The sequence below is a fragment of the Lepeophtheirus salmonis genome, chromosome 6 (assembly GCF_016086655.4).
Source record: "Lepeophtheirus salmonis chromosome 6, UVic_Lsal_1.4, whole genome shotgun sequence".
NCBI lineage: Eukaryota > Metazoa > Arthropoda > Copepoda > Siphonostomatoida > Caligidae > Lepeophtheirus > Lepeophtheirus salmonis.
Genome location: NC_052136.2, coordinates 51828725 through 51844167, shown reverse-complemented (window position 1 = coordinate 51844167; position 15443 = coordinate 51828725).

Genomic DNA, 15443 nt, shown 5'->3' with positions numbered 1-15443 from the left:
GGCAAATAAAGAAATTGTCGATATCTCAAACCGTTTTCGTTTTATTTTTTTTATAAATGTGAGCGCTGTTAATGAAAACCCCTTTACATATACAGGGTGAAACGATTAAATCGGCGGAAGAACTCTGCCCCACCCATAAGGTCAATGCCACCCAGTAGTGGCTGAAAGAGAATGCGTTTGACTTCGTACCGTACTCACATTGGCCCCTTGACTACTGGGTTGGTTATACGTCGAGAATATTACCAACATGACTCCCCACAACTCCAAGGACTGCCTGATTCCGCTATCATCCGTACATTCACCTCTTTCCGGCTGGCATAATTTCAAAAGGCGTTTTACCGTTTCAGCACCCACAAATACAAGGAGGAATTATTAAATATTAAAAAATAAAACTGTATTTTCATTAGTTCGGCGTGACAGATTTAATCGTTCCACCCTGTATTTGTGCAGTGTACATTGAATAGCCAAATGAATAGTGCTGAATTTATGTAATTCTTCAACAAGTATCATACACTTTGACTTAATTTTTTTTTTTGTAATGTTTTCTAAAGTATCTCTTTATAAAACTTAAAGTTTTGAAATGTCTGGCAGAGACTGATAGATAAGATTTCACTAAATTTGCGGAAAAGTCCCAATTTTTCCCCCAAAACTGTGAAATTCTGATAGAACACATTGAATATCTTGTTATCGTATCGCTCGACCAATTTATCTACTATTAATTTGTGTACCATATAAGCTTTGACGCTACTGATGGCAATATTCAATGATTTTTCTTTCTTCAAGAAAAAAGATGAAAATCAGTTAGTATTTAGATAATTATTCACATCTCTGGAATTATTATTCATTAATAGATGTAGAAGATTATTCACTGCTCGACAAGAGCTAATGTGATCTCAGCAAATGAATTATTAGACGTTTATAAAAGGAAATTGAGTAGAAAGTATAGAATACGTTTTTAAATTAGTGGAATGACGTCTTGTTAGGAATAGAAATAAATAGTTCTACATTTTGTTTGTAAGATATGACAATTCGAATAAGTAGGAAGCCATTAAATTTTGAGAGGTCATGATCACTCAAAACAATGTTTATTAAAGCTACGGAAAAAGATATAAATTAATTTATTGGAATTTTGTAAAACAGTTTGGTATAGTAATAGAAAGAGGCCCTTTAATTTTGAGAGGTTAAAGTATTAGAAAAATGGCTACAAACTCAAAATAAGCCATAATTTTTAAACAAATTGAAATACATAACTAAAATTAGTTTATTCCTTGTTATTTTTTTAGGGGGAGTTCTTAATCTAGTAATTAATCTATTTAAAACAAAACAAGCCTTTAAATATATTAAAGACATTGATTCTTTTCTCATAGGATATAAGTAGATATTAACTTCATAGGTAGTGAATTATTGATAAAATATACTTTGTCCTTGATCTATTAATTGTATCAAAGCTCCTCTTATATATTATATAGTGCTCTAAACATCTTAAATAGTTACTTCTTTTGGCTACAATCCAGGCATAAATTACCAAGACTAGAATAATAATACTCGTATGTACTTTGTACTAAAAGTGTCCCATTTTGAGTATAATTTTGTTCGTAATGAATAGTTTTTTCTGCATGAAAGTATCAAAAGCTAACTATATCTCTAAAATTTAAAGATCCTTTTGGCATTTCTCTTATAGGTATATCACTTTAAAAATAAAAAAGTGTTATTTTGGTCTCAAAATTGGCAATTTTTATATTTTTTCTAACTCTTTAAAATTTTTACAATCTTGAAAAGTTATGGTTGCATTGGTATTGATTTATTTTTGAATAATTTATTACTTAATCTTCAAATACATTAAACAAATCTAATTCAAATATTTTATTTAAAAAAAAAAAACAATGCAATTTCCAATTATTAATCATGGTCATTAAAATATCCTTCTAAAAGTACTCATTTACATACATTCACACATTTTTATGTAATATAAATAAATGAAAAGACACAAAAAAATAAAAAGGTATAGGCTAGCCAGTCGTGAAGGAAAAATAAAGGGGGGAGAAGGAGAATCCTTACTTTTTTAAAGCAAATATTCAGTGTTGCTCAAAAACCTATTATAAAAGATGTTGTTACTGTCAGATGCACCTCCCTGGAATAGAACCTTCACACAATAAAACAAAACACTTTATTTATTTACATTAAATATTGTTGCAAATAATGAGAGGCCCACGAAACTTTTTCTTTTTGATATTGCAATAAAAAAAGACAGACGAATATTTTTCAATAATTTTTTTTTATTTGAAAGTCTCAACACTCCGGTTAATAACGAAACACTATTTTACTTATATGGCTACCGTCGCTCCCCTTACAGTAGCCCATTCTGTCGACACAATTTTTCAATACATCTTCGATTGTGGGAGCTTCAATAGCTGCAATAGCGACTCCAATTTCGTGTTTCAAATCGTCAATCGTCTCTAGGTGGTTGGCATAACATTTATCCTTGACGGTTCTTCACAAAAAAATAGTCCAACGGAGTCAAATCACAGCTACGAGGTGGCCAGTTGACGTTGCCGTTTCGGCTTATGATGCGATTGTCGAAGACAGTGCACAAAAGATCCACTGTAACGTTGGCTGTGTGGCACGTAGCGCCATCCTGTTGGAACCAAATGTCGTCGATGTCTTTCTTTTCCATTTAAGGAAACAAAAAATGTTCCAACATGACCCGATAGTTCTCACAATTGACCGTAACGGCAGCTCCTTGCTCGCTTTTTCTATTTCGGCAACAGCAGCAATGTTTTCGATTGAGCGCACTGGACGAACATGGGAACGCGTATTTTATATCGATTAACGAACCAGTTTTGCGCAAACGCTTCACAAATTTATCCACAAACTGCCTGGAAGGCGCTTTATTTCGACCGACGTAATTTTCTTGCAGTTTCGTTTGAAGACTCTCTATCTTGGAAGTAAGTTTTCAGTATTTTCCAATTTTTTCGAGCGTAAACTTAACTATTTCGTAAACCAGAGACCTTTTACAAAATATTAGATACAATAAAAATGGTTTTACAGCTGTCAAACGTCAAAAAAGTGGTAGTTTAAAATGCAACCGCTAGATGGGCTACCCGTTAGAAGTAAAATTACATTTGTGCAAATTATAACTATTTGATATAAATTAATAACCAATTAATAGGACTACATAATATGTGGTTAGTTAGCCCATATACAATATCGACAAAAAATCTCATTCAGAAAACATTAATCCATTTATGTCCATCTTAATGACGCACAGTTCGATATTTTTGGCCATTTTATGGGCTTTTATTTCCTATTTTGGGGATAACTTGAAGTATGCAAAGTTGTAAACTATAGTTGTTCATCTTCATTTAATTCATTAGACTTAATTTGACTGCATTATAGTTTTTCAAATAAGGTCCATCAATTTCTACTTATTTCACGATGAATTTTGCTATTTTAAGTGCAATTTGATGGGCTTCCAGAGGATTTATAGAAAAAGTTTCCTGATAAAAACTGGCAATAACCCAGGATCTCAGTTTTTCTCTCAATCATCTGAATTCTGAAATATACGGGATTATAGTAATTTGGAGTTATTATTGGTCAGTCATTTTTTACCTTTTAAACAATCCCCATAACAAAAGTAGGATTTATTAAACATATGTAAAAGTGGGTTTATTGATTTGTATCTTGTTTTGAACTCGATATATCCCCATTTTTAGGTGAAAAATGATGAAATACTCTTCTTTATACCCATATAACTTATTCATAATACGTAGTGATGAGGAATGCCATAGCTTATATCAAAGAAAAATATTTAATCTACAAAAAGATATATTTAAAAAATATGCATCTTCAAGAATTTTTGTTGTATTTTGTATTTTTCAAGTGATCTCATTTTGAAATATTAAAATTATCCACTAATCGTGAATGGACTACTCTTAATTGTTTCGATCCTGGTATTTCATTCCCAAGGTATGGTAGTTTTCCTGGCATTAATTCTCATCCTGTCGTCCCACGTGGAATTTAGAATCCGAATTCGAACATCTGTAGGTATGGTTGATCAAGTTAGAAGTATCTTACTTGGATTGCATTGATCTTCCTCTTACGAGCATGACGTCATCAATTAAGCATTATAATCGAAAATAAAATAAAAATGTGGATTATATGCTAGAAAACCCCTATAAAAAATGAAATCACAACAAAATGGAACAAAAATCGTTAGAGAGGCATATTTTTGATAGAAATCTTTTTTTTAAATATAATTTGAATATTGTTCTATCATATAAACTATAACATTCCTCCTGACTTAAGTATTATGAATAAGTTATAAGGGTTTAAATAAGTGTGGGGTTTTTTCATCATTTTTCAGCCTAAAATAGAAACATATCGTGTTCAGAACAAGATACAGAATCAATAAAAACACTTTTAAATAAGTTTTATTTATCCTACTTTTAATTTGGGGATTTTTTTAAGTTTAGAAAATAACTCTGCACGATAAAAGACCCGAATAAATATATATCCAGATATTTATTAGTTCAAATATATGTGAGAAAAACTGTGATCAGTTTTGGATTCTGTTCTAATAGATTAATTTGAATATTGTCTTCAATTCAATTGTACAAAATTCCCTTCCCTCTAATTGTTCCCCTGTGTAATTTTTCTAATAATAAAAATGTAACTTTCAGTGTTTGCTTTGAGAAATTTCATTTAACCTTGTTTTTGTCTCGACAAATAATATTTCCTCACAAATACAATTTGCCATTATTCAATTTGTAATTTATCTACATGTCATACATACATAGATCAAATCTATATAAAACATAGCCCTTATAAATACTCACTCAACCAAATATTATATAAGTATCTCTTAATTCCAAACAAAAGTAATAGAATGAAAAAGGACATTTGCATATATAAGTCATGTATTATATTCAATATTCAGATATCGCTTTATTCTTAAACAAACAAAAATTATGCAATACATGACTTCACTTCTACTTGAATGCACTAAATATGTATCAATGTATGTACATAAATAATATATTATGCACCCTTGTCAGAACTATTGTAAGCTTTTAAACTAACAACTAAGTTTGTTCGGTTTACCCGTAAAATATATGCTTCCGGATAGAGACAGATTTCAAATGGTAACTTATTAAGCAGCTATTTGAAGTGGTGTTTACAGCTCCACTAAAGAAAGGTTACCACATCCTTTATGGATGGACACTTCTAAGAACTTTGCATATTATAATCTTTAAACATTAAAATGAGGAGGTTCTGTAATATAAAGTATGTCTTGCTTGTACAAGGGTAGTCGGAAAAGTTTCTGACCTAATAATGATATAGGATATCTTCTTTTTTTTCCTAGTAAGTCTACTCACTTCGCCGAGCGATCTTTGAATCTTTGTAACCTGTCCAAATATAGTACTCAGCGGTTTTATCTTTCTTACTAATTTTTCTGAAGCCACTTTTTGTTTTTGGCTCAATTACTCCGAGTTGGATTGACATAAAGGCGTCAAATTTTAACACAACAAGCACACAAAAAAATAATGACAGCTGGATACTCGATTTTGTCCATTTTCACAAAAACACTTACATCAATCCACTCAAACGACTGTTACATAAGAACTGTGCGTCCAAAATGGCTGAAACATTTGATAGTAACTGTCAAAAGATCCTAGATAGACGTGACTAGCTTTTATTTGGTAGTGCTGCCATCTTTAGGATCAGGTCGGAACTTTGGAAACTTTTCAGAACCATTCTTTATGAAGTTAGAATGGCGTGATTGTTAAGGAATCCATATTGAATAAAAAAATATAGCTAAATATAATAGTTACGCAGATCATAAATCGTTATTGAGTTGTTTTTTCTGGATTCCATGATTATCAAGTTTTTCGCTATTATACTGGAAGTTTTGTATCCCCACTTTCTATATTGGTTCGGAACCAGCTTAGCAGTAACAGTATTTTGACAACTCTTGTCACAGCATACATAAAAATCACATAGAAAGTTAGAGGCAGAAGTTGAAGTTATTGAAATTTATCTATAATGATGTCTCAAAAAATTACTAAAAATACCGATCTGCACACTACTTTCAAAATTATTATAAGGAAAACAGTGAATAAATTGTAATTAGGAAAGCTTAACTATAATATAATATAATAATAAAAAACCTTATTCATCATAATTAAGTTGTTATTTGGTAATATAATTTATGGATATATTTAAAAAAACTTGTAGAATACTGCTCACAAAATAACAGTTGTATTTAAAAATTCATCCTTAACAAAGTAATAAATTCTTATTTGTTATTTATGAAAATACATTCATTACAACTTTACATAAATAAATGGCTTGTGGGAACCAAAGAAAGTATAGGTTCTACATGGTTATGTAGATAGAAAGTACTCGTAGATTCCTCGGAGGGGGGAGGGTTTGTTGAAAAAAAAACTATACAAAATCGAAATACATAAATCTTCATTTATATACATATAGGTTAGAAAAATAATGTACATGAAGGTTTGTTTATTTATATATCTACTGGGTGCACAAGCTATCCATGCTTCGCTCTCTCTTCGGGGAAAAAAACCCTGGTAATCAATTGACGATTCGGTGTTCCAAATATTTGAACAAGGAACACATCCCTCCTTGGAACCCACGCTGGAAACGACAAAATAACAATTGTTTGAACTCTGAGAGTCAGTGAGACGTCGGATTGCAAGATTAGGAAGGAATTTGAGGCCTGTCGTTATGCAGACAAAGTTCCCAGGTCACGTCAGGGTATTTGGGGTAGTTAGCTCTGAAGGTCCCGTCGTGCCTCCTCATGTGTTCCCAAAGGCATCAGCGTCACCACAGATGCCTAATTGAACGGGCTAGAGACCAAGGTGATGTCCTGGATTGACATGGAGGACAATGGGGTGTCTTGCATGTGCCAGAAGGACTGACCTACCGGTCACAAAGTGTCTCAATGGCTCCAAGACAACATTGACGAATGTATCTCGCCAGATTTTTAGCCTCTTAACTCGACGGATCTCAATCTGAATGATTTTTCGTGTGGTGTGCGATCGAACGAGAAACGAACCCTAGCACCTGCAACGCCAAAGACAAACTTATCAGTAGGATCAAGATGGTATTCACGAATCAAGTGGTGAAGGTCTGTTTTCGCTTTCGACCTCGTGTAGAGATTTTAATTAAGGATTTATGTGGTTTTATGGAATTAAATGAATTAGAATCCATCGAACTTTCGAAATATGGTTATATTTTTTTAATCGGATAACGGGTGGGAGATAAAATTATATTTAAATATCTTGCACACCCAGTATGCAGTAAAGGGTTTTATCTTATATGTAGCATATTTTTGATGCTGTGAGGTTAATGCACAAAACTTATTGGGATAAACACTATTGAAAATATGTAATACAATAAATGATTTATTACATCTATAGAAAATATCATGAAGTTTCTTCATGTTCCAATTCTATCAGCAACAAAGGTCTTAGTAACCATAAAGAAGAAATACGGAACATTTTCAATACATTTACCTTTTTTCTAACACTCATAAGCAAATCTTCACTTAAAGTCGAATCAAAATATTACAATCCCTGACACAACAAATAAATATGAAATTAAAATCAGGAAATACTGTTGAATAAAAAAATACTTAATGAACGTTTACCATATAAAATACTGTGTATAAAAGAAACATGAAGTGAAATCAACTTCATGAGTATGATGGAAAAAATTATAATGAAATAGTCCCATGAGGATTTTTCTTTTTTATTGGTACAAATTGTAAAATGGTGGTAACATTTTTTTTCTGTATATATCTTTTAAAATTAATTTCGCTGTTTTTTAATTAATAGGTATATATTTTGGAGTTCCCCCAAAAACAAAAAACAAATAACAACAAAAAATAAACTCAATTTTTTAAAGGTTTAGAGATATAGTCAACTTTTCAACTGAAAAATAGCAGTTTTCTTTTTCCATATTTGACTGTTTATAAGTTGATTTGAAACACGTTTCCAAATTTTTTAATAATGTGACTCTAGAATCTAATAATTATCACAGTTTTATCTATTTAACGACAAGCAGTATACTTAATCTGTCATTCTAAACATTCCAACGACTTTAATAACGTTTTTTGGTGAACAGGTAGTTTGTCGATTGGGCAATTTAATATTTTTATTTTTTGAAATAACAATTTTATAATTATTTATGTCTTTTTTTATAGTCCTTTAATTGGTCAGATGGAGTTTGATTAAATATAATTTAACGTTATATTTTTACATTTACTCCACCTGACCTAGGAATCTTCTTTTAATTCCATATAGATATATAAATCTGAAGAATTTAAATTATAGACTTCAACAACAAATAATTTCAACTAAATTAGTAAGATAAATAGATGTACGTCTGAGCTCTCTTAATCATTGATGTAGCTGCCTTTAGCGCCAATGATGGATTCCATGCGGTAACAGAAGGGTTGGCACCCACTGTGGACGCAGTCCTCTGCCATGGTGCCCCAGTGATGGATGACAGTGGTTTTGAGGCCATCGGTGTTTGGATGACGGATACTAAAGGCATTCTACACTTTTTAAGGGAAGTCTTGTTTACAACCCACTCTCTTCCCTCCTTTTTTTTGTCTTCTTTCATCATTTTATATAATGCAGTATTACTGTCAGAATGAGTGTTTATGTACTATGTTGTCTAAGATGAAAAGGGAGGAAAAATAGTGTAGGGAGTACTTTAGTACGCTAACTGAATAGTCTGCTGGAGTGAGGAAGAGAAGAGAAATAGGTGAAATATTTTGGTTTCTCCCCCATCCTATTGCACGACCGGCTGGCCTTTGCTAATTGTATTTATTCCTGTCTTCTTCTTTTTACATATATTTAGTAAACATGTATAAAATACTAGTTTGAGTTTGAGTGAGGATCACTTAATACATGCTCCAACTACAAAACAACTTTAAAATTACTTTACCTCCAAATAAATTAGTATCCTGCGTAATATTCAATTTTTCAATAGAATACTTTTGGGTCATAGGTACTTCAAAATATATGTTGTACAATGTCACTATTTGGCCTCTATTGAATAGATTAAATTATCATTAGTGTTCATTTGAATTGTAGTAATAAGTGTCTATTGAAATTGCAGCAATCCAGGTCAAATAAACTGGTTAATTCAATCTTCCTTCATGTTACTACCTGAAAAATTATTGAACATATTGGATTCTCATAAGTGTTAATTTGAATTGCGGCAATTTCAGACAAACCAATCGGCTAATGCAATCTTCCTCCCTTCTAATTTCTAATAGTTGAGTTGAAGAAAAAAAAATGTTATCTGGCAAAAGAAACGGAGGAGGACGAGGAAGATTCAAAAGTTTATTTTTGTATATATAAGATGTATAAATGTACATGAGTACTTAAAAAATATTTTAATGACTTAAATAACTGAAAATTGTTAAAAAAACTATAAAATATCGGAATTAGATCGGTTAAATGTAAATTTTTATTAATTTCATTTTTTCATTTTAATGAAAAAAAAAAATTTTCACTTTTTTAGGGGAGGAGGGGAAGTCAATTTTCTCCATTTTTATTCCAGAATTATTTGTGTTCTAGATGTTAGTTGTGGACTCATGCGGAAAACGTATTTTAAGCACTGTAAAAAGAAACAGGATTTTTAAGCTGTTTTTGAATTTGTGAACCTTAAATAAATAACCTTTTATTATTCAATAAAGTATGCACAATCTATGGCCTTCCCATAAATTTTATCAGACCAAGTATTGCATATATTTATTATGTGAAAAAAAAAAGATTTTTGTTTTTAATCCAACAATAATTAATTCTTAAGTTATAATGTTTTTCTCCCCACTGCAAGAATCTTTTTTTTTATCTAGTGCAGAATTTGATATTGACCGTTAAAAATAACAAAATAAAATAAAATATTTGATATAATATTTTTATAAGTGATTTTTTTTTTTTTTTGGTAGGATTCAACGCCTTCAAGTTCTACAAAAGTTTTTTTTTTTTTTTTTTTTTAAATAAACTCAACTTGGTTTGTTTTTTTTTTTTGTAAGCCTGAGGGTATCAATCACGATTGTTTGTTTTATTTTTATATTAGTACATTATACATAAAAAACTTTCACAGTTTTCAAATGAAACTTTTACATGAACATAGAATACATACTTTTCTTATTTCAAAGTTATAAGAGCTATTTTCATAAATTAATATATTTTTATAAAATGACTATACTATAAACTCAGCTTCTTTTTCATTTTTCAAGTCTTACACTGTCGAAGATCTGTTCTGATCCTCTTCCATCTAAAACAACAAGAGTTTTAATGAATAATAGCTCTTCCAGACTACAAGGCAAGGTTGACTCGATGAACCTTACGCTGCATATTTTGTAGAGCACCTTAGATATTGTTGACTGTATTTTATATCCACCCTTGGCCTTTGGTTTGGTGGCCACCAGTCAATCAGTTATTTTTAGCTTAATCCTGTGCATGTCTTGGATCAATTAGTTTGTTATATTTTTTATGGAAATAACGAACTTGCAATAATAAAAAAGATGTCTTGAGTTTTCCCCCTCCTTTTTAAAGAACAAGCACAGTCTCTCCTCTGGAGTTTATTAAATTATATACTGAAGTAACAATCGATCAAATGTATGATTCTAGAACTATAATTTAAATGAGTTTTTTATATTTTCAGAATATAATATTATGAATCTCTTTTTTTTTTTAAATGAAGTTATTGCATTTCTTTTTCTGAAAAGACCACAGTTTGATCATTTAATGAGTCCAGGTTGATCTTATTTAATGACAATATGTTTAAACACTTTCAACTATTGAAATGGTTCATTCAGTTTGTTTGAAATTTCGGTTGTAAAGGTTTTAAATGAGTTACCAGAATATATACATATAGTTCAAATTCATTAAACATTTTATAGGATGATGAATATCTAAGAGTAGTATGGATATTTTGACCCTCCGTTTCTTCATCTATGTGATCCACCAACCTGATATACTGAAATATTCTTTAATATCTTGTATGTATCATAGTTTTGCGTCTTCTTCTATGTACATGGTATTTTTTTTATTATGTACTTCTTTCATATAATTTTATTGGGACGGTACTGATTCAAGAGATTTTCCTTTATAAGTAGCCCTTGCTCGAGTGGATGTGATGTAATCAAATATGTTGACAATCTTCTCGGGGTTTTTTTGGCTTCAAATTATCACAAGTTTGGCATTATCCTTTTTACAAAATGGATTCATCGTTAGAGGGCAAAAAAAATACTTTTTTTCGCACATTTTTCTCCCATTTGTTGTGGCAATGATTGGTTGTATATTTGAACTATTCCTTCCTTCTCGCAACCGATATCGTTACTAGGTCGGCCAGTATTAACTAAAATATAAGTTTAATTTTCATTTAGTATATTCTCTAAAGTATTTCATTACACTCAGAAACATCCCTTATATTCTTCTCAACAGATACATCAAACGCTTACTTTTTTCTTCAACTTCGAGCGGCTCAATAGGGGAAGATTTCCTCACCATGTCTACTTGGGCATTCAATTTCATGCTTTTATTGGGTCACAAAAGTAAAACATTTGGCACAGGTGATCTCCTAACCAGCATGGGATATCCTAGTTTTAAAACCTATGATAAGTAGGAATCCAGGCACCTCATTCTTTAAGGTTGCCTTGATTACAAAATTCCCATTCAAAATACCTTTAATCTTTCCTTCCTGAAAGCAGCATTCCTTAGCCTGGACAAGAATATCACCACTGTTTTTATAACATCTTTATAATATCCTCATTTGGAGAATTTATTAATATATTTTTCTCAAAAACAAAAGGATTGCCGTCATCATCTCTATGTTAAGCTTTGAGTCTGCTAACAGAGCCCTAAAGTCCCCTAAATATTCCATCTGCAATCCCAATAATGAACTCTTTATTAACATGAGCCAAACTAACTCCAATATCTATTTCCTTTTTAAATTCTATAACAATGATATTCTTAAACCCAGAGCAAACACAAATTCCTTAAGAACACTCTGGTCTAGTTTTAAAGTCTTCAAAATAACGTTCTCAATACCTTTTTAGTAGGTCTATTTGGATAGAAATCCTCTTCAGTGGAATTAAAATCAATAATTTGTCAATTTTTATTAGGTTTGATGGCTAAGTTTTTCTTCAGAGCTCGTTAATAATTTGAGCAAGGAGGGTTTTCATCAGGTGAAAAGTTCATTTTGTTATAAAAATATCCTAAGTTTTTCTTTACCAATGCTCACTCAATCTTCTATATACGATCCTTCTTTTATGGGAAAAACTCCTTCAAAAAAGGGTTGTCGACGACACAATCACCGATCTTCAGATGTTAAGTCGTTAACCTGTGTTCTCGAAAAATATTATAAAACTTTATCACTCACTCAAGCACTTGTATCTTACACAAAACATTTTTACTAAGGACGTAGAAATTCTCGTGTTCTTACATAAAAAAATTATCATTGAAACACAAATATTCTTGAAAATTATATAATTAATTAATTATTTTAATTCATTCTTGGTACTTAACTATTCTAACGAAAAATATGAAATATTTATGAAATGTAAAAATAACTCATCCTTTACTATCTACACAACTTAGTATTAATATGTCCAACTTATACTTTAGATTTTGAATTCAGAGGTATAAAATATAATAGTAACAAATTATTCACTTTGTTCCATGATGTTTATTGTCGATATTATATGTAGCATCTACCTGACATGGTTTAACACATCTACCATTCATGAATACAGAATAAATTTCTAATAACTTTGTATAATATAATCTGCAAACCTTGACAACCCTTCCTGTCAAAATGAAAAGATTCTGTAATTTAAAATGTTCTTTAGTTTGTTAGAGAGAAAATCCTACAGTGGTAATTGTTGTGTTTTCAAAATTTGACACAATATAGATCACATTATTTTTTTCATTTTGAAAGGGAGAATTATTTTAGTTTGAAGATTATAATATGAAAATTTCTTATAATAAATTAGATGGGAAGGTGCTAAACAACCTAAGAGAGAACTCACACTAGGATTTGAAAGGAAGTAATATAAGGTTAAAGGTAAAGAATAAGAAATCAGTATGTAGAATCAAACCTTCCTATAATTACAATACAAAAAATAAAATAACTTTTCCATGGACATATTTATTTTCAATATGTGTTTCTAGATTTGCAAGTCCTTTCGTGCAAAAGTTTTCAGGCAGCGATAGAAAATAAATAACTCAGTTTATACTACAAAATTTTTATCATTTTTCCTGGTCCATAGTACTGATAGTTGCATAAATACGCGGTCTATTTGTAGCAAATAATTAAATGTGTTATAAAATTCGTATGTCGTATTTTTTTTGAGAATTATATAAAAGAGAATTTATTCAGGTATAAAATTTAATATAATTACTCAATATAACCGCCATCAGCAACTATGACACCCTCCAAGCACCCACGGAAGGCCTAGCACACATTGATGATGTATTGATCATTGACGCTGGCTTTCAATGAATTCAAATTTTGGGTGGCGGGTAGCACAGGCCTTTTTCTCAATTTGCCACCACACACTTTAGTCAAGGGGATTCAAATCAGGTGATTGAGGTGGCCAAATGTTTTTGTGACGGCCTCCATTACCTCATCCACATTGATTTTCCGTGGTCTGCCGGTCCGAGCGCCCTCCTTCAGATCTTTTCCCTCCTTGACAAGCTTCTGGACTTTGAACACAGTAGTCCTGGATAGTCCAGTGTCCTTGATTATCTCCTTGACAGACCTACCGGCGCGGAGGAGAGTGGCAACCATATGACGTTTGGCGTCGTCATTCATCGTAAACGACTTTGTTTGATGCGAGTAAGAAAAACAAAAACAAAGCCAAAAGATTTACCGAGTTAGTTGTGCTGAATTTTTTTATTTCCGGTCACGGAACCTTTAGATATAAGCTTTTAAAAATTAGTCCGTGTATTTATGCAACTACCGGTATCTTATTTTTATTTATAATTAAATTCAAAACATTAAAGTATATTATCATGTTGCAAGAGCAACAAGGACGAAAGATTGAAACTTTACTTACCGCTGGAATGTCCAAAACCCCAATTATTGCGGCCAAATATTAAAGTAAGTCATTGTTTTTTATTGCTCTTCTCCTCTTGTGGAGGGTGTTGTTTACATTTTATTTCATATACACATATTATATAATTGTCTTTATTTAATTATAAAGAAATAATCGGAGCTTTGAAAAATATGTCAATCAATCCCCCCGATGATAATATTACCAGATCATAGAGGATTGATGGAAGAGGTTACTCAAATATCCTCAACGAAAATAATAGCATTCATAGAGATGCAGCGGTTTGTGTGAACCTCGATAATAATTATAAATGGGAGACTTTTGTGCTTACAATGAAAATTATGGAAAGTTTGTGCTTTAGAGGAGAAAATGTGAAACTCATTGATATTTACGATATAGCAATTAAATATGGTTTTAATGAGCATGAAATTGCGGGTGCTAATCCCAGATTTAGCATAGGTCAAACTTGTTTTTATACTAGATTCCCTATAGACGTTAGCAATCGAATTGATGGTTTGAAAAAACACAAAGAGATGAAATTTAAAACTAAAGACTGTTCTTCAGAGGAAGTCACTTTTAAAATAAAAGGAATTGATAAGATTAACATTAATAAAAAGAACAAATTGATTGTGACACTTATCAATAATTTCAAAAGAGTAAATGAGGCAATTATGGTTAAATGGTTGAAGCAATTTGGGGAAATTATAGACCACAATCCCAAAACAAAACCAATGTATGATAAAGCGGAAGGAGAATATAAGAGTTATAAGGAAATTTGCCGAGGCAGAGACTACATTTTGGAAATTGTACCTCATCCTTCGTCTCTACCAGTTCAAGGAAGTTCAATTGATCTGAAATTTTCTAGAGTCAAACTTCAGTGTCAAAGATGATTTAATATTGGGCACATGAAACATTGTTGCATGGAACAACGAATTAAAACATTTGAATATGAAAGGGCACTCAAAAAGGCCATGCAATAACGTATTCCTTCAAAAGTCCAAAATGAAGAGGATATGAAGACCCAATTGATAGAAGACAAACATGAAGATAGTTTTTTCCAAATACATAGACATACTCTATTGAAAAACAAATTGAAGAGGTTAGTGGGACCCAAACTTTGGCAGAAAAAGATAAAAATAAGTCTTCCGGATGAAACAATGAACTGGGAAATGAAGAAATGATAGAAGAAAAATATGCATATAATTCTTTCATAATGCATAAACATACTGTAGCCGAAAAACAAATAGAAGAGGTTAGTGGGAGCTAACGTGGGAAAGAAAAAAATGAAGTTAAGTCTTCCGGATTAAACATTGAACTGGGAAATGACAATGAAGAACAAGTACAG